The sequence below is a fragment of the Equus caballus genome, chromosome 18 (assembly GCF_041296265.1).
Source record: "Equus caballus isolate H_3958 breed thoroughbred chromosome 18, TB-T2T, whole genome shotgun sequence".
NCBI classification, from domain to species: Eukaryota; Metazoa; Chordata; class Mammalia; order Perissodactyla; family Equidae; genus Equus; species Equus caballus.
Window position 1 is genome coordinate 57,741,942 of NC_091701.1, and position 21,143 is coordinate 57,763,084.

General features: G+C 38.1%; 1 long non-coding RNA gene across 1 annotated transcript; it reads left to right on the top strand.

Annotated features, from left to right (window-relative positions):
• Positions 1-1,029: 1,029 nt before the first annotated feature.
• LOC138918676 (uncharacterized) lies at positions 1,030-6,426 on the top strand. Its single transcript, XR_011428297.1, has 3 exons — positions 1,030-1,138; positions 1,280-1,368; positions 5,982-6,426. It is a non-coding gene; the product is annotated as an uncharacterized lncRNA (long non-coding RNA).
• The last annotated feature ends 14,717 nt before the right edge of the window (positions 6,427-21,143 follow it).

Here is a 21,143-nt window from a genome sequence, read left to right on the forward strand (position 1 = left end):
GTAATATCCAGAAATATTACATCTATAAAGTCCCTTCCACTCATGAAGTATTTCAAAGCTGAAATATAGGCTCATCACTGAGCTATTTTTACACAAGGAAGTAGAAAAGCAAATTCAGGAAGTGCACAGGGAAGAAAGTGCTGACCCAAACAAGCCGTTCTGATGGGTTATTGGCTGTGTTCCTTGATTTACAAAGTCAGGCAAAGCTACACCAGGGGTGTGGGAGGCAGGAAAGTGCTGCTTAAGATTCAAGTGGAGACTTCTCTTTGTTCCATTTTTACATTTACCTCCAGTTACAGCTGCTTTTGTAGTAATATCAAATTAATTGATTTCTACAATTAATTACAGGTGTACTAATGGTCGCTAACACATTTAATGCCACATTAAATACAAAAAGATTATTTTAGATATGTACGATACTTTTACCAAAATAAGAAAGCTCAGAAAGTAGGTCTTGCATTTCTCAGTGGCACTGACTCCAGGGGCACGTGGAATTTCACTCCTACCTGACATGGGTTTAGGCAACTCACACAAATCTCTGAGTCTCAGATGAGTCAGCTGTAAATTGGGGATTATAGTATCCACTTCAAAGGGTTATTGGGAAGATTAAATGACAGAATGAACGTGACAATGCCCAGGACAGTGAGAATCTGACACATGGTGGCCATTTACTTTGTTTGCTGCTGCCAAGCATGACACAAAAGAATATCATTTCTGTGATTATAGTGGTTTGATCAATTATCTAACTATCTGGCTGAACATCCAGTTTAGTGTTTTCTAAGGAATCTTTGAAAAGTTTAAAAGTGAGCCCACAGAAACACATGTCATGTCCTTCTCTGAAAGACCTCAGAAGGTGACATGATATTTGTATGTGGATTAAAGCAAAGCCCAAGAACTACTGGAATCTTAAAGAACAAATAAGCTGGGTTTCTGGAAGCTTGGGAGAGGAAACCATAAACCAGATCAGATCTAACCACCAGCACATGCTCAATGGCAGAGTGATTTTGTTGTCTAACGGTCAGCTTTACACTCACCGAAGGGAGGCTGTCGAACTCATTTTTTCCAGTAACTACGGCAGGCTCAGGACCTAGGGATTAAGGACTCTTCCAAGGCCAAAAATGTGTTTGGGAGCTGAAAAGTAAGTTTTGCTCTGAAATATAGAAAGGAATCTGCAAAAATGAAAAATAATAGATGTTTATCAAATGCCTACAAAAGAAGGCATGTCAGCTAGTCAGCTGCATTTACGATTGACGTATTTTAATATGTTTGATACGTTAAGGGATGGATCCTCCAAAAGTAAAAGAGCCTGTGTGGGACAAAAACCTAAAAATGACCCTGAAGGCAGTTCTACTGTCTCAAAAAACGAAGGTAAGCTTGGAAATTTTTGAAAGACACTTTGAGCCTTAAATAATGGTTTATGTTCATATGGAATTCTGAAGATTTTGTGTGTCTGTTGAAGAGCTTTAGGCCTTTTTACCTCTGTGTTTTGCCCCATCTATTTCAAATTTCTAGGCAAATACCACCACCATCACTCCCATTTCCTCACCTAGTTATAAATATAGAACCCTTTTGAAGCAAGCCCTTACTGTGAAAGCAAAGTGTGGGGTGCTGGATATTCTCTGGTTGTGCCTCCATCCACTACCCCCGCCCCCCCTTCCATCCTGTGCTGTGCCCCTGGGAGGCTGATCCCTAGAGGGGTTCTCCCTTGTCTTCTGGCTTCTGATAGGGCTCAGCCAATGTGAAGTGCTGGTAGGAGCCCTCCTTGCCTGGCTATAGTTTGGCCATGACCTTCCTCTACTTGTGGCCATGCTCCTGTCAGGGACCTCATTCCTACAGGTATGCTATTTGGGTTCCAGTAACTGCTCCTTTCCTGTGTTTTTAACTCGGGCTTTGTGCTGTTGCTATTCCCAGAGATCTTCGCCATCCGCTGTTAGTGTTCATGATCCTACCCACACCTTGTAATATTTCCTTTGTTAAACTCTCTTCAGTTATGCTATTGTGTTGCATGTACTTCTTGCACTGTGACCTGACCTACTTACTTGGAGACGACAATAAAGACTTCTTTCTCTCTTAAACTAAACCGACCTAAGCATTTACCTTCAATGCTAGATAATTGTTTCAATTCCAATAGACTTTTTCCTACCTCTTCTTCCCTACAGTCAGCAGGTATTTTTCACATTAAGTTCAGACTTCTATTTCTTTCCTCCCTCTCTTCTTCTCTCCCTCCTTTATGTCCTTCTCAAGTGATTTTTGAGTGGCTTCCGCGTACCAAGAACTATGGGGATGTAAAAAATGTAACATCCTTCACTTAGATATTAGTTGGAAAGACAAGAGAGCTATGTAACAATGCAAGGAGCAGCAATGAAAGGTAAGAGCCAAAATGATTGACAGAGACAAGTGCTCAGGAACCCAGAGGTGGAGAAGTGCAGTGCAGGCTGAACCAAAAGCAGAACTTCTCATGGGGGGATAACTTGGGCTGGGTGTTTTCATTTCATTCGATAAAAGAATTAAGGCATTTCCTCAAAAGCACATAAAACATGATGAAAGAGAAATGGAAATAAGGAATAACTTTCAGAGAAAATAGAAATAAAGTAGAAAACTAAAACCGTGTCAAACAACAACATAAGATCACAAACCAAGAAGGCCACTATATTTGCTATAGTTGATCTTCAGGTTTGATGGTGAATTTCCTGGAAGTTAAAGAAAAAAGAGAGGCATAATTATTAATATAGAGAGGGAAACATTTCCTTGGGGAAGTTAAATTTTTCTAACACTGAATTTTAAAAATTTATCATGTGCGACTTTGCAGAGGGATCACTGAGTGATTTACAGAACATAAAGTGTTTGACAGTGTATCTATAGCAGGAGTAGTGATCTAATTTGTGTGTTGATATTTTTGATGGAAGTTTTTAACAAAAGTCAAGGGTGTAACACTAAAAGGCAACTCACTAAATTCAACTGAATGAGGGTTTAAGGAAATATAGTCCAAGTTAAAAAAAATAAGGACGAGAGTGGGGCTTCAGCCCTGATCCGTGGGTAGGATTTATAATATCCCAAAGGTCATCAGTAACTGTCACCTCTCTCAGGTGTTCCTTTGATAGGAGTTGAGACTGGAACGCAAGATCCTCTGGCTGCGATCCTGGTGTGCTGTGTGTTTGATTGAGGAGTGATTAACAATACCTTTAAGAGTTTTTAATGAAGTTCACGTTCCCTGTTGTGATGCAAAAGCTTCCACATTTTCTCACGGGCATTAACAACAATCACTACTTTATACTTAGCAAGTAATTTATATTTTTGCAAGTAAATCTACTTCCAGTTTGACAATCACGCTCTTGGATTGCAGAATATTGATGTAGACTGGTCCTTAGACACGATGAACGGAGCTTCTCTTTGTAATGGGTAAGAGACAAGCAAACGTCGTGTGGAAGGTCAGCACAAAATGCAAATACTCTCTCTCAGGGTCAGAGCCTGCTGCTACAGGAGGAGGCTGAAGGCACCAGCGACACATCGTTTTTCATGAGTTCATGACACCACGGGCTTTGAAGATGAAGCTATGCCATGTGTCAGTGTTAGAACCAGCCCAGCCAAGCTGACTGCCTCATCCCTCTGTTTCTAAGACTTTTGCCTAGAGACTTCAGGGGATAATATTTGAGCAGGAATAATAGGGGATAATAGTATGAGCAGGAATTACCACTGGAGAAAGAAATTCAAGGGATTAGTCAGTTTAAGCGTTTGATCTTTAAAGTTCTGAGGATCAGAAGGCTGAGCATACTGATAATGTAAGTCCAATAGGGTGCAAATTGTTAACATAGTAGGTTCTTAACATTGAAAGATTTAACGTTTGTCGGTTTGACACATTGTAACACAATAGAATAACGGCAGTTAATTTTGGGGAAACGCGAACTTGAATCAAGTGTGTAATACAGCTGTGTAGCAGAGCGTCACCTACTAATAACTGAGCCTATAGCAGATCCAAGGCACAGGAACGTGTGGTTTTTGTCCTCTACTTGTGCCACATAGAATTACATTAAATGATGAGAAACACTTGCTCGAGGAATTTGTAATAGTAACTATAAACTGGAAACAACTTATAAGTCTACCAATAGGGAGTATTTACACTGATACTATAGACTATTAGGTAGCTCTTAAAAAAAGGATAATAGTGAAAAGGAACTTGCCTTACCAGAAATTACAACTTACTATCAAACTACGGCAATCAAACTGCAAGCTACTGGCAGAGTAATATAAACACAAATTATTAAGTAGATTAGAGTGTCCAGAAATAGATCCAAGCAAATCTGAGGAATTAATCTGTGATGGTTTAGTTCATAATGGTGCTGGCATAATTGGATATTTATTCAGAAGAAACCACCTCATACCATGTAAAATAAATCCCAAATGGATTAAATATTTAAGAGTAAAAAGAATATAATAAAATATTATAACAATATATAAGAAAATATTTGTGGAAACTCCCAGGTGGGAGAAACTCTCTTAAGAAACACTGGAAACTCAGATGCCATAAGGAAAAGACTGACCAATTTGCTGAGTAAATAATTTTGGGTGGCACGTTCTACCCTAGTCAAATTCACAAGACTGAGGGAAATATTTGCATGCATATGTCAGCAAAGGATCAAAGGCTTCAAAACATAGAGGTATGAATATAAAGATGCTTATGTTAGCATTGTTTGAAGAGGAAACATTTTGGAAACAACCTGAACATCAATCAATGGGGGAATGGTTGAATGACTTATGGTATGATCATGATATGACTGTTATCCAGAAATTAAAGAAAATGAGTTAGACTCATATATTACCCAAGAAAGACGGCCATAACAGTAGGTGAAAAAGCAAATTGCAGAATGATATACAAGGTATATTATTCTCAATCACAGCGATCTGTTTATTTCAGTCATAGTTCTTATTTGTTTATTGTTGTGTGTGTGTTTTGCTGTTTTCTTGATTATTGACTGATTCTCCCACTTGGCTATAAATTTCTTAAGCAGTAAAATCTGTTTGGTTGGCCTTTAAATTCCTGATTCCTGGTACAGTGTTGTACAAGATAGAAGATGCTTATTAAATATTTATTTAATGAAAATTCATAGTAAACTTTTGGAATGATACAGAAAAACTGTTGAGTGATTTCCCTTAGGTAGTTGGGCCTAGCCATCTCAAGGCAAGGATGAAAAACTTTTAATTTTCACCTTATACCCGTCTGAAGTGTTTGAATTTTCACCATGAGCATATATTACTTTCATTTAAAAAAAAGACTAATTAATTATTATGGTAATGTATCCAAAATCAGTTGTGAAATTAAAAAATAAAATTAAAACTTACAAAATATAGTTAATAAAAAACGAAACACATTAAAAAAATAACTTTCTCCGTGAAAGACATCCCTTTAAACTGCTATTCTGTGGGTGAAAGTGACCAAGGCGGAAGAGATCTAATCAAGGGAAATCATCTAAATGCTGGGGAAAAATGACTGGAAAGAGGCTAGTATCCTGGAGTGTTAGTCATGTTATTTGGGCATAAAGTGAAAAAAAAAATTCAAACACTGACAAAAACCAGTTACAACCATCACTCACATAAATAAGACAGTTGGGGGCAGGAAATGAGCCTTCTGGAAAAATCTTTCTTTGCGACTGGTGCTGTGTCTGTCTCCCTTGAACTTGACTTTCCCTTCCCCAAGCCCTCTGGAAACTCTATTCTGTGGTAAACAAACATTCTACATGATCAGTCTTCACAGAGTGCTTCTGCCTCCTCCTTGCCTTGGCTCAGATGCAGGTCTTCCCAGAGGATGCTACCTCCCTTGCAGCCTCACCTGGTGGAAACTGCTCAGCGTCCATGCAGCTAAGTGCTGGCTTCCCCTAGCTTCCCAATACTGCCTCTTGGCATTAATTGTTTTACTCATAGACAAAGTCTACTCTTCCTTTGAAGGTAAGGTTCTTTGGCTACCACTTTCTGTTCTTCTCTTCCAGACTTTCAGGTCATTCTTCAACATTCACTGAAGACATCAGCATCAGCACCACTTCAGTAAGCCCCGCTGGAACCCCGAGGGACTCCAACATCCATGTGTAACAATAGTAGAGGAAAATGATGGACAGCACAGCTTCTGAACCAGACACACTTCAGGTCAAATCTCAGATGTGCAAGTTATTAACAGAGTGACTGAATTAATCATTGAAGTTTGTTTTTTTCTTTGTAGAAGGAGAATATTCATTTCTTTTTAGTGAGCATTCTCCTTTTCTTTATTTTGTTTTATATTAACTAGATTTTGTAAGTTTTTATTTTCTGTTTTAATTTTACAACTGGTTTTTGATACATTATCATAATAATTAACTAGCCTTTGTGGTTTCATAATACAGTATGTAGTAAATGCTCAGTGCAGTTGTTGTTATTTGAATGGCCTCTTCTACCCCTAAGCCACACAGCTCCTGTCCTCCAGGTCTTGAATGACATTCACTTCTTCCTTCCCACTGCAACATTCTGCCCCTACAGAGATGCTCTGGGTCACACCCTCTCCAGGTCTCTTCTCTGTGGAGTTGCTTCTCTTCTAACAGCAACAGACATGTTGCAGCTGCATCTCCTATAGTCACCATTATCATAGGAAAAGCCTAAACATTTATTTTATAACCATATGTATGCTTATCTTTTCTCCTCCGGTCTCACAAGGAAACGGGTTTATTCTTCTTCAAGGCTAGACGAATATTCTAGATCCTTCCCCTCTTGTCTCTGCCCAGACTTACACTATTCCATATTACTATGTTTAATTTCTGCTTTCTAGAAACTTCTGCCCCTACCTGTTAAATATATTATGGTCTTCCTTGTCTTAAAAAACAGCAAATAATAACAGACACAACTTTCCCATGACTCTGCCTTGCCCTCTAGAAGCCACTCCACTTTAGTAGCAGTCTGAATTAATTGGAGATCTGTCTCTATTATGTACCCGCCACTATAGTTGACACGTCACTTTTGTTTTCTCATTTAATTTATAGCTGAGCTTATTGCTGTACTATTTCTTCATTTCCAGTCATTTCTGAACCCTCATGTAGCTTCTTTTCCCCTTTTTCTTTTCATGCTACTCACATTAAGTTTTCCAATGACTTTTATCTGTAAGTCCAACAGGCATTGTTTTACTTTCGTGGAACATTTTCACTTGTCACTTGTTTTTAATTCCTGATGCATCTCTGGCAGGTTGCAATGGGTACTTTAAAAAATAATGCATTTTTTATAATGCATAATAGATTATGATATATTAGAGAACTTCAAATAAAACTCACTAAAAGGAATACTGTTTAGGTTGAATGATTGAAAAGTTAGTGATTTCATAGCACTGCACTTGAACCATTCCTCAGACTGTCTTCCTCTGGCTTTGGATCCTTTTTTTGTTTATTTTTGCTGAGGAAGATTCACCCTGAGGTAACATCTGTTGCCAATTGTCTGCTTTTTTTGTATGTGAGCCACCACCACAGCCTGGCCACTGACAGGTGAGTGGTGTGGGTCCATGCCTGGAAACTGAAATCGGGCCCCCAAAGCAGAGTGTGCCAAACTTAACCACTAGGCCACTGGGACTGGCGCCTGGCCTTGGATTCTTTAACAAAACTTTCCATCTATGAACAACACTAAGATTTTCGTGTGTCCCATCACCTTCACCACTTTCCCTGCTAACATTTGCACTTCCTCTTCCAGCAGCTGTTTCCAAACTTGAATTTCATGGTACCAATCTCTCTGGAGATGCTCTCCTCATACATTCCTGACCTGTTCATGAGCATTTCTTCCTCCTGCCTCTCCTTAAGTATTGGTTTTTCTCAGGTTCTTGCTCTTACTCTTTGTGCTTTGCTTGTGTTCGCTTATCTACCTTCAAGGCTTCAATTACATCTTGATGACTTCAAAACAATATCTCTGGCTCTCTCCTCTCTCGTGAACTCCAGATTCACATTTCACTGTCTACTGGATATCTCCAGGAGAATCGCAAACTCAAAACACCCAGATTGGACTCCTTGTAAATCTATTTCTCTTCTTGATTTTTTCATCTGAGTTAATAATGTCACAATCTATCCAACTTAGAGCACTGGAAGTTGTTCCTAAGTCTCCCTTCTCCCTCATGTCTGGTTCTGAGATGTCATTAATTCTTTTAATTCTATCACCTAAATATATCCTGAAACTTTGTAGTCCTGTTGCACTGCCATCCTCGCTCGGGTCCCTATTTCTTACTTGTGCTATTGAATTTAACTCTTAACTGTTCTTGTCCACCTCCAATATAAACTCCACCCTAAAACCCAAATGAGCACTCCACAATAGAAATTTCACATCACTTCCCTGATTGAAATCTTCAGCAACTCTTAGGGACCCTGCCTCACTTAAGATACTGACTGAATTCATCATCCTCCACTCTTGACTTTCTGGCCTCCTGTTTTGGCTGTCCCCAGCCCATTGTCAGCCAGTAAGCACTGCCTAGAACTGTCTAGAACAATGATTGATATATAGTAGGTGCTTACTATGGGCTGAATTGTGTCTCCTCAAATTTATAAATTGACATTCTAACCCCTAGTACCTCAGAATGTGACTGTATTTGGAGATAGAGCCTTTAAAGAGGTAATTAAATTAAAATGAGGTCATTGGGGCGGGCCCTAATCTAATATGCCTGGTGTCTTTATAAGAAGAAGAGATTAGGACACAGACACGCACAGAGGAAAGACCGCGTGAAGACATGGGAAGAAGATGGTGATCTGCAAGCCAAGGAAGGAAGCTTTAGAAGAAACCACGCCTCCTGACACCTTGATCTTGAATTTATAGTCCCCAGGACTGTGAGAAAGTAAATTTCCCTTGTTTAAGCCACTCAGTTTCTAATACTTTGTTATGGAAGCCCAGCAACCTAATACAGTACTCAATGAAATATTTCTTGAAGAAATGAACAATTTTATCGCAAAAAGATATTGTTGACTATTTGGTGATTGACTATCCCTGAAATCCTGCAGCTTGTTTTAAGGAAATGAGAGTGGAGCAGGCTGGAGAAGACAGACCTTCTAACTACAATATTCCAGTATCAAAAGATTGCCCATCTTTGGGCCCTCATTTTGGATTTGTGTTAGAAGTTAACTGCACTCTCCTATTAAAAAAACCTAAAGCATTAGCAGTAAAGTTTCACCTTCAGTAAGTTCTTTGCATCTTAGACTGAAGAAATATTTATCATCTGTATGTGAATCTGCATCTCCCCTCCATCGCTGCTGATAGATTGGGGTGTGGCCTGGGGATGTTTGTAGGACCCCAGAGGAGGAAAACAGTATTGTTAACCCTACAGAATCTACACTCATTGGAGGTTAGTGGAGTAACAAGTATAAGACCTTATGTAGGTTAAAAAACTCCCTAAGCTTTGAAAAAGAAAAAAGCAGACCCTGACATCCAAAAGCTGGCTGGGCTCTCACAGCTAGGTCATCTGTTGAACATAAACGATTTCACAGAACAATAACACAAACAGGGCCACTCTTGGGACCACGACAGATCAAGACAAGAACACAACCACTCCATTAGCTTGTCCGAACACAAACATGAACATTGTCCAAGTCACACACATGACCCCAAAATCTCTTCTCCTGGCTCATACGAGTGACTGTTGCTTCTTTACAAGTGTACAGCCTTTACCTCTGTTCATGTTTCCTGCCCTATAGTAAAATGTATTAAGATACCCAAACATAGATTCACCTCTGCCTCCACAAGGCCCTGTGTCCTTAAACATTCTCCAAAGTTACCTAACACGAGCCCAAATCCTATCGTAAGTCATTTCTAACTCCCTGTTACTGAGGTGCCCCGTGGTTTCCCATGGCATGTGGTCTCCTTTGTTGCAGCAAGCAATAAACCAAACACGTTTAACTACAGCTATGCTCCTGGTGGTCTTTGGCTGGAGGACACTGACGTTATATATGTTTACAGACAGGTATATACACAAGTGTAGGTGCGTGCATGCACAACGAAAAGCCAGGGAATATAAATATTAAAATGTTAATAATATTTGTCTCTGGGAGACAGATTATGGGTTAATTTGACATTCTTATTTTTTGCTTATCTATAGTCTCTGGGTTTTCTACAATAAAGATTGTTGCTATGTGTAATAAGAGAAAAATCTATTTAAAATGGAGAAGTGAACTTGTGAGAAATTTCTTATTCTTTAGAAATATTTCTTCAATGTGTTGGAAAAAGACAGAACATTCATGTTCAGACATTATAGCTTTACAAATGAAATTATTAGATAAATCGTATTTTATTTAAATCATAATCCAAACCACAATTAACAGATACTTTTATAATAGAATGTAACTAGATTTTACTGATTTCACTATAGACACTGTGAGAAAAACACAGCAAAAAATAGGAGGCGATGGCTCACAGTAATTAACATTCTTTAATTCATCTCGTTCTCTGACAATTCCTTCCCCTGCTGTGTCCTTTTGAAAGCCTTTTTCAAGTTGATTAATTCATCAGATTTCAACAGTCAACATCTTTATTCTGCAAGTAGTACCTGAGAAATACACATAAATTAATGTCATGTCTCCAGTTTTTTCCTTAACATTTTCTCATATAGAAAGTTCCAAATCTAACTCAATATATTTTTCTTCTTAGCTAATCTATATTCAATGACTCTAGGTCAGTGACCCATATAAGAATAGAAAAATGTGGGGTGGCCCCGTGGCCGAGTGGTTATGTTCATGTGCTCTGCTGCAGCGGCCTAGGGTTTCTCTGGTTCAGATCCTGGGCATGGACATAGCACCACTCATCAGGCCACGTTGAGGCGGCGTCCCACTTACCACAACTAGAAAGACCCACAAGTAAAATATACAACTATATACTGGGGGGATTTGGGGAGAAAAAGCAGAAAGGAAGGAAAAAAAGAAGATTGGCAACAGTTGTCAGCTCAGGTGCCAATCTTTAAAAAAAAAAGAAAAGAATAGAAAAATGCAATAATATTCAAATAGGAGTTGGGGGGATGAGGAAGATAGTCCATCTTATTGTTTTCTTGTCTTGAAATTCCTACAAATAGGCATTATCTCCTAAGGACCCTCTATTAAATGAGTTTTTAGAAATGTAAAAGACATAAGCTTTGTACCAAGGTAAGAATAACAAGATTAACTTCATACAGTTCCAAATTAGTGCATCATAATTTCAGAAATAGTGTGAATTCAATTCTACTTGCTAGGTGGACTGGCTATGAGGTTGTGGGTACAAGCAGAAGTCACTCTTCTAGGAAAGCCAGCGAAAGAACTTTGACCCAAAAATATCCAGAACTGAGGGATCTTTAAGTATGGCCCATCCCTTAACCTGGCCAAAGATGGACTATCTTCTCATGGGCCCCAATGCCTTCTCTGAATATAATCCATGACTTTAAAAATTCCTTCTCAGTTCTCAAGAAGTCGGATCTGAGAGCATGCTTCCACTGCTGGAGCATGCATTCTGCTGGAAGAGGGGAAGAAGAGATGAATGAGGTAGGGAAAGATCCTTCTTTTCCAGGCTAAAGCAGGGGAAAGTCCTCAGCCACAGACTTGCTATGGAGGAAAGTATGAGACTGGGAGTTTGTAGATCTGGGTTCTGTCCTGGTTTTGTTTCCATCCAGTTACGTGATAACCCCTCTGGGTCTATATCTGACAATAGGGGCAAGAACGAGCCTCTTTGAAGAAGACCAGGTAGGGAGGCTGCCTTACCAGGCCAGAGCATGGTGACATTAGTGAAGATAAAAGAAGAGGTCAAATCTGAGATGATTATGAGTTGTTAGGAAATAGAAAACTTGGAGTGAGGGAAATGGATGCAAGGATGGCACCAAGATTTCTGGCTTAAGCAAGTGGGTTGTTAAACGTGCCTTCTACTGAGGTAAGGAGAGAAGCAGCCTTGGATAAAGACAACTTCTGATACAGGGAAAGCTGAGGGTCTAGAGAAAAATTCAACTGGAGGTGCAGGGTAGATAACAGAACCTGGAGCTTATACAGGAGTCTGGACTGGAGATAAATATTTAGAAGCTCTTGGCTCATTTGGTTGGGAGCTGAAACTTTGGCTGTGAATGATCTCTCACTCAGGAAAGCGGGGCCTAGAGGAGAGAACTAGGATGGACAACTGAGGAAGACAATGATTAAAGGAGATGTGCAAGAAGATGGAGTGGGAAGAATAACAGGAAATCTCGGCGAGAATACTAGCATGAAAGCCAAGGGAAATTAATATTTAAAGAATGAGGGAGAAATTAATGACTCCAAATGTTGCTGGAATGTGCCATTTGGATTCAGTGTCATTGTTAGCACTAGAGAGATGTTGTTTCCATACAGTGGTGGGGGACGAAAATGGATAAATCTCTTTCAAGAAATTTCTTTTGTGAAGGGAAGGAAAAGATAGAATGGTAACTGGAGGATTCTTCAGGCTCAAAATAGAAACATCCATCAATTCTTCCCAGAGAAGTGTGAAAGATCAGCATTTCTATCTATGAGTGTACATTCCATATTGAATGTCAGGGGCATGCCACTGCATAGCACAAGACACATGGATGTTTGAAGAAATAAGTCTATGCTTTCAAAGACATGTCACTTCATACTTGCTACTGATTGTAGAGAACGAACACTTTAATTGGGTTTTTGGTACTGAGTGAGCAACGATTGAATAAGTGCTGGCTCAATGAAGACCTCCACCGACAGTGAGTGGCAGAGGGTGGGGTGGCAATCTGTTTAAGAGGCAGAGGCAACACTGACGCAGACACCGGAACTCAAAAGTCTGAGAAAGAGGCTTGCTTTCTGAGCACTAGGCTGTTCCTGGATGGTGGACAGGTTTTCAAAGTTACCTTAATGAGACAGAATGGCTTTTAGACCAGAGTAGAATGCAAGGAAAAGAACCACTTCCAACAAGTCATGAACACATTGTCCAGAAATGGAAGGCAAAAAAGGGAGTTACCAAGGCAAACGTTGGCTCTCTCATCCTTCCAGCAACATCTGAAAGGCGGCAGGCAGGGCACAGTCTGAAAGGCCCACGTGTTCAGGGAACCTTGTATTGCGAAGATAAGCTCATCAGGCCACCTGAGTCTAGTGATAATGAATTCAAACTTATCCCTCTAACTCCGTACTCACTGAGCAATCTTTCGGATAGTAATTTGCTTCTCTTGTAGCTTGCTGTAATGATGCTGTAAAATCATATTCACATTTTAAGCAGTGATTAGTTTCAGCAACATGTCTGTCATATTAATGAACGCTGATAAATATAACTACTGATTTCATTTTGTTTATCTTTTGTTTGCAGTTTTTCCCCCTAGCTTTATAAACATAAGTAACTTATATTTAGTTTAATAGTTACTCAAATTTAAGTAATAAAATATTAAAAACAACACAATAAAAATTCTTGGGACCTGCAGTAATATTTTTTTCTTAAAATAGATTTATTACTAAAGTTTAGAGAAACAGTTTCACAACGGAAAAATCTAGGTGATGCTTAAAACAATCACTTCATTTTATGCCTACAAACCATATTTGGTTAGATTTCACCTTTTGATCACTTCAAAAATTAGTTAGTGGTTTTCTTTTCAGAGCCATTTAAAAAAATTAATAGACTTTTTGGAGAAGTTTTAGGTTTACAGAAATATTGAGCAGCAAGCCCTGAGAGTTCCCATGTATTCCCTTCCCACACAGGTCGCCCCTATTATTCACATCTTGTGTTAGTGGAGTACATTTGTCACAATTGATAAGCCAATATTCTGGACACTGCAGTGTGGAATCAAATCTCCTTTCTGGAGGTGGGAATGTTGGAATTTTGTCTAGCACTAAAAGAGGAAAAGATATTTGAAATTGCTGATATAAGCCAGGCAGATGCAATATTTTAAATGTGTTCCCTTGCAGAAGTGTTTATAAACAACAACAATCTCCTTTTTACTGCAATCTCATCATCCTCTAACATCTAGGATGACCCATAGTTTCACAGACTGAAAAAACAAGAGTAAAAGTAAAACAAAGCCTGATAAAGATAAGTCTTTATCCCAAGACTCTTGAATATGGTCACCTTGTCAAATTCAACTTTCCTCACATGTAACGGGGAGAGGACTCAACAGGAGGACCTCATTGTTAAGCTACCAAATTTCCACGCTCTGTCGGGGATCTGTCGGAGCGAGGGTTTACAAAGTAAAAAGCCACGTTCTTGGAGACTATACTATAGGCACAGACTTAAACAGAATTAGTATCAACATTTAGAACTGGACATGAAGGCTGTGATTCAAATAGATTTTATAAAAAAATAATATCCTCCACATTTTTTCCCCTATCAAATTCCAGGAGACCGTACACTCCAATCTGATGAATTTCATGGGCTTTTATTTGATGCATTTGATTGAACGTCATCATTATCATTATACTGCAGGGTGAAATGTCAAAAATTTTAGCTTTCATAACAAATTAAACCTATCTGGGAACCTACCCAGATAGTAGTAATTCATTTAAGGAAAGATAAACTAATAAAGGAAAAAGTTAAATAATGAAGCAGCAGTAAAATTGTTTTGCGAAGGGCGCATTAATTGCTGGATTTTATTTTCTGAATTTTGCTGAACAAAGCACCGTGTTGGATCCATACCGTGCTAACTTGTGTCTTTAGAATAGTGCTTCCCACCAGGGACGATTTTATGCCAGGGTACATCAGGCAATATCTGGAGACGTCTTTGGTTGTCACTACTGAGGTTGGGCGTGCTAATGGCGTCCAGTGGGTAGCGGCCAGGGATGCTGCTAAACATTCCACAACGCGCAGGACAGGCCCCACAACAAAGATTTTTCTGGCCCTGAATGTTAATAGTGCTGAGCGTGAGAAACCCTGCCTTAGAGGAATACACGTGGAAACCACATTCTCCTTATCTTGAAGTAACTTTAGTAAGTATATAGATATCCTATAGAATGCTCTCCTCAAACCCAAGCAGAAAGTAGTATCTACATAGAACATTTTCTGCTCAATTTTCCAGATGAGTTGTATATTTGTTAAAAAGCACTTTATTACATTAAAGGACATCCATGGAGTATATTTATTGCATATGCTTATTAAGCATATGCATAAGCATATTCACCAAGTAAAGCACACTATCCTACTTCCCCTTGTTTATCTGATACGTAATAGACATTAAGTCCTGATTTACTGCAGTTTATGTTCTATCACAGGGTGGCTGATTAGAACCATGTAGTTACTTCTGTTTGAAAATATAGCTGCTGCTCTGCCCTCTGGCTCACTTTGAAAATTGGTGGTTCTGAAAGCTTAAGATACTATTTTTACTCTTCTTATTTGGCTCTGACTTGTGTAACTCTGTTCCTGTTTCTCGTTTTCCTTGGTTTGGTTACTGTGGTGGAGGATGGTTGTGTGTGTGTGTGTGTGTGTGTGTGTGTGTGTTTAGGATGGGGGCAGGGTTGTAATCACTCAGATGAGGCTCAGATAATTTCTCTTTCAGGATTATCTTTATTCTGAAAACCAGAATTTATAATTTCACAAAATCAAATTTTCCTTTTAGATATATATTCTTAATTAAACGTACAGTCTCTTCCTGTGAAAATTTAAAGAACAAAAAAATGATATCTAAATATGTTGGGTACTAAAAAATATTTTTATCCAGACTTAAGTTCAATTTAGAAGAAAATTATGAAGTGTTCTATTTGTGATTACTCCAGATGCAATAAGAAGATATTTTAAAAAGTGACTAAAACACTGTTGTTTTTCCCTAAAAATGAGAGCTAAAGTAGATCAAAGTGAAATCAAACAATATATTTTAAAGAAAACATTAATTTATATGAACCGTTCAGAAGCAAGCATTAGAAATACGTAAAAGCTTCTTTCAAAAGAGATCATAATAGAAAAATAATTTGACTTCATTTCAACACAATAAAGGCTAAAATTTTTTAATTACCTGCAACTGGTGCTGAGATTTTCTTTAAAGCAGGTTCTGTGTGGGTGGACATGTTGATAATCCTGTTTAGAGTGCCACAGTCTTATGAGGTCTCCTCTCCATGAAGTTCTGCAAGATTCCACATGCTAAATATGTCAAAAAGACTTTCTATGTTCTATTATGCCACTGTGCATTTTTATATTCATTCCACACAAAAAGACTGTTCACTAGGATTATGTTTTCCTAAACAACGACAAGAGCTATGCCAACTGACTTTCTCTTTTCTGACACAGGGATAACTTTTTATCAACTACTATACGGTATATTCTCAGTAATTTTATCATTCCACTGAGTCATAGACTGCCAACAGGATTTCTGCATTAAAGGGCCTCGAGCCTGGGACTTTTGGTGGTTGAATAAGAGCCTGTCTGTGTTTGAGTACACCAGGTTTTTGGCTGACTCTCTGGAGTCCTACAGTTACATTTTTCTTTTCTTCTCTGGTCAGTAAAGAGAATATTTTTATGACTGCCGGGGAGTGTACTATCCCCAGCATGGGAAGCTCTTATCTTCTCTGCCTTCTGCCTCCCGGGAAATTTTCTTTAAGTTTTATTCTAAAGCTTGGCTGGCCTCTTGATCATTTGGCTCCCAAATACCAAGTCCTTGGATATAGCATCTGCCTGTTCTAATGAGAAAACCAAAAATGAACTTGTGTATTTAATACCCCTTAAAGATAAGTGAGAGCTGAAAGCACTTTCAGAGATGGCTTAATTTATATGGTCATTCACAGGCAAGGAACAGAGATTTGAGTTGCCTAAATCCTTAGAGCTCTTCCGTAGCAGAGCTAGGATTAGAATTAGCTAGGATTAGTTCTTCAAAATAGCAACATTTAAGCGAAATAATACAGAATAGCTCATATCTTTAAAACAAGTGCTCATTTATATATGAATGCAAGATGATTAAAACAGGCTCAAACGCATGCTATGTGTTAAATCAGCATTCCATGGGGCCAGCTGGGTGGTGCAGTGGTTAAGTGCACACATTCCGCTTCCGGGGCCCAGGGTTCGCTGGTTTGGATCCTGGGTGTGGACGTGGCACCACTTATCAAGCTATGCTGTGGCAGGCATCCCACATATAAAGTAGAGGAAGATGGGCACAGATGTTAGCCTAGGGCCGGTCTTCCTCAGAAAAAAGAGGAGGATTGGCAGCAGATGTTAGCTCAGGGCTGATCTTCCTCGAAAAAAAGAAAAAACCCCCCAGCATTCCATGATTTTAACAAGCATTATTTAAAGATTTCAATTAACTTATAAAAAGGTACCTGACAACCTCAATGAAAAAGCCTATATTTATCCAATTAAAAGAGGATTCAGATGTCTGTAGTTTTCTCAGAGCAACATCCTTAGAAAGGCTGAGTTTTATCTCATCTACTTTATTCCAAATGGCAATTCTAGATTAGATATGTAAAGTCACATCCATCATTAAAAAATTAAAATGAAAGTGAACCTTGGCTATAATTTGTTTATTTCCAGTAATGTATACAGCCAACATCACATAATTTAAATATCAATGATACTCATTTTAAATGTGTGTCAATGTTATCAAAATAACCATATAAACTTTGTATTTGTACTGTATGTGGAGTCAAAACATACTTTCATCCTAATATCATGAACAGCACAGTTTCCTTGGTAATCTCTATTTACACAAATGGTAGGAGTAGATGTTAATAATCTTCTAAAAATTAGATTAGTTGCTTTTATTTCAAAACATTTAAGTGAGAACACTGTAACTCAAGTTTTTAGGTCACTTGAAATAGTATGCTCTGGGAACTCATATTGCTAAGCTTTCCAAAGGGCATTTGATGTTGGCATTGACTTGTTGGCTATTTATGCTCATTAGTCAGGCCTGGAACTCTGACTATAACTGCAAGTGCTATCTGATTTTTTTCCCCCAAAGGAGTTCTAAATGCAGAGAATATTCTTCTCATTCTGGATAAATCTTGGGCATAGTTTCAGACAAGCGCTATAGCAGTTATAATCTGGCAGACCTGCTTTAGTCCTAGGAGACTTAGTTGGGCAGCAATGTGGGTTTTGAACATGAATACTATTCTTCTGGGACCTATTTTGCAGAGTTCTTAGCAGCATTGCGTACACACAATATATTGTCAAAACTATCCGATTAAACATATGATGCCTAAACTTGAATTCATTTTCAAACAGGACCTCTACAGGTTTCACATTGGTTCATACCACTCTAACTTCTTTTACTGTTTTTACTATAGAAATCTATCAATCCATCTCAGGGTTTCTATGGCAACCAATGTTGAATTCTTCGACTTTGATTCTTACAAATTTGGAGCACAGATGATACCAATTTGAAATTGTTGCATACAAGGCTTGAATTCTTCAAAAACCAAGGTATTCTCTAAAACAATGTTTCTCAAACTTTAATATGCATAAAAATGACTTGAGAATCTTGCTAAAATGCAGATTCTGATTTAGTAGGTCTGGGGTGGAATCTGAGATTCTTCACTTTAAACAAGCTCCTAGGTGGTGCTGATGCTGCTGACCCTCCGTAGCAAGGCTCTAAAAGACACACCAGAAAAAATCAAGCAATTGGCTTATAACAACTTATTTTTTAAGATGTGTAGTTCTATAGCAGTTGTGAAAAAATTTTTTTCCTACTTTATATTAACTCTTCACTTAAAAAAAATTGGGTATGAAAGGGAGAGGCTGCCAAATGTGAACACACAATGGAGAAATGTCCCTCTTTTCTGCTCATCTGAAACTTTGCAGGTTGGCTCAAACAGACTAAATCTTAGAGGTTTACATGACAGTGTCTGCATACTAAACTGGAGGAAACTTCTCGGAAGCTAGCCCAGAGATTCTTAGGGTCAGTCCTGGTGGAATCGTCACATAGAGACAGATGAGGATGCCTGAGATGACTTTCTACACCAAGTCTTTGTAAGATTTTCAGAGGACATCCATTATGGATATAGATACAATTAGATGCATCCATATGTGAGTTTGCAGATATATAGGGATGTGTAAGCATATGTATATATAGTGTGTGTTTACTTCAAAACAGAGCAGAGAAAGAAGGAGGAGGCTACAATTGTTTTTAAAGCCAACATCACAGAGAAGGACATTAACACACAATCATAACTGGATTTCCGTTTCCTCTTCAGCACTGTAATGGTTCCTAGCCTCCATCCCATTTAATTTCATCGTATTGTTATAGTTATTGCTTGCCATCTTGTCTTTATCATCTCAGTTATTTATTGCCTTAGATAATATTTCCTGTTTGTGTCTGACATGGAGTTTCACTTCAGTGAATTTCACCAGCAGAGTTCCATGAGCCTGAAAAATGTTTAATATGGCCATTGGGTAAAATTATTGATGCAGTACACAATTAGCTACTTAGTGCCAGGAAAAACAAATTCTTTATTATGTCATCTCTCCTAAACATTTTCCCATTAAAATTAATGACATGGTGAGAAAGCATAGGAGAAATGAACTCAATAGCTAGTTCCTTTTTTGTGGAGAAAGGATATACCATAGTGAGAAACCAGTACATTTGACTTTAGAAAACTGTCTTCACTTGCTTTGATTACTGTCCTATTATACAAAAGATCACTATTTTGCAATGAGATGCTAAGTAGAAGTATATTTCCTGTTAAATATTAGCCACCATGATAATTTTTCCTCTTGAATTGAAGCAATTGCACTTATTAAGAGCATTTGTGAGTCAATATTCATACAAGAATAAATAGCCCCTATATGCAAAATGTTGAATGAGATAAACAGATTAAATTTATTACATTTACAAGAATTTAATGTTAAGTTACAGTTTAAAGAACTCCCAGTGGAGCTAAGAAATATGTAAGTAAATTCTATTGTTTCCAGGTGCCCAGTAGATATAATATATATTTCATTATCTGCATGTATAAACCACCTGCAATAAAAAAGAAATGAACACACAAAACATTTGTTCCTGCAGTAATCATATATGCTTTAATAACCTTGAGAAATGAGTTGGAAAAATCCATCTTTAAGGACCCACATTCAGTGCTTCATATGGAAAATTCAAATACAATAGCCAATAGATTAAAAAAAAACCCAACAGCTGCTTCTTGACCATGATTTATGATACGGTTATTACATTTAAATAAAAGTAACCTCTAGGTTGTATTTAGAAATAACTCTTTTGATAGCTATCTCTGACGAATTTAAATGGATTTATATTTGGAGTTGATATATATTTACATAGATATAAATAGTATTTTCCCTTCTCTGTCAGCTATCTCAGAATCCTGTTTGAAATATACTGATTTTTAAGTTTACATTTTTAAAATTGGAGTTGTGCTGAGTATTTTATCTTATAGAATGCATATAAATATATGTCTGTATTATACATTATACTACTGTTCAAATAAGAAAAGCCTATTTCTTCATTAACTCTTGGTCATGGGTTGCTCATGGCACTGGTACCATCACCATGAGGTGTTTTTCTAACCTGATGACATCATACATCACTTGGGCATTTTATATGTTACCTAATTCCTACAGATAAGAACACTTACTAAGAAATTGGTACATATGCACACCATTTGTATCACCAAGATGCAAAACTTTTGAAATGGTTTTTATTAATTCACAATGTTATTAATGACATGTGACACACTCTATGCTACGTAATTGTGATTAAGCCAACCAACAATTTTATGTTTAAAGAAACTATATAGATTTTCCTAATTCTGAGGTTCTCTGTGAGATGGCACCATCCCTCTAACTGATTGATTTTTCACCTAAGTTGAGTTAGAGTCAGATCACAGAAGAATGGGACTCACATGCCAAGAGGACCAGTCCCTGTAACTGAGACTGTGCTCATGACACACATGTACATTCTGTGAAGCCCGGGTCATTCTTCATGCTTCACTTTGGTGGCCCAGGGTTTCGCAGGCTCAGATCTTGGGCACAGACCTAGCACCACTCATCAAGCCATGCTGAAGCGGCGTCCCACACAGCAGAGCCAGAAGGACCTACAACTAGAATATACAACTATGTAATGGGAGGCTTTGGGGAGAAAAAGGATCAGTAGTGATGACCCTGTCATCATTTCTGATATTGGTAATTTGTGTCCTTTCTCTTTTCTTGGTTAGCTTGTTTAGAGATGTATAATTTTACTGATCTTTTCAGAGAAACAGGTTTTGGTTTAATTTCTTTTCTCTATTATTTTCCTGTTTCCAAGGTCATTTAGTTATATTCTAATTTTT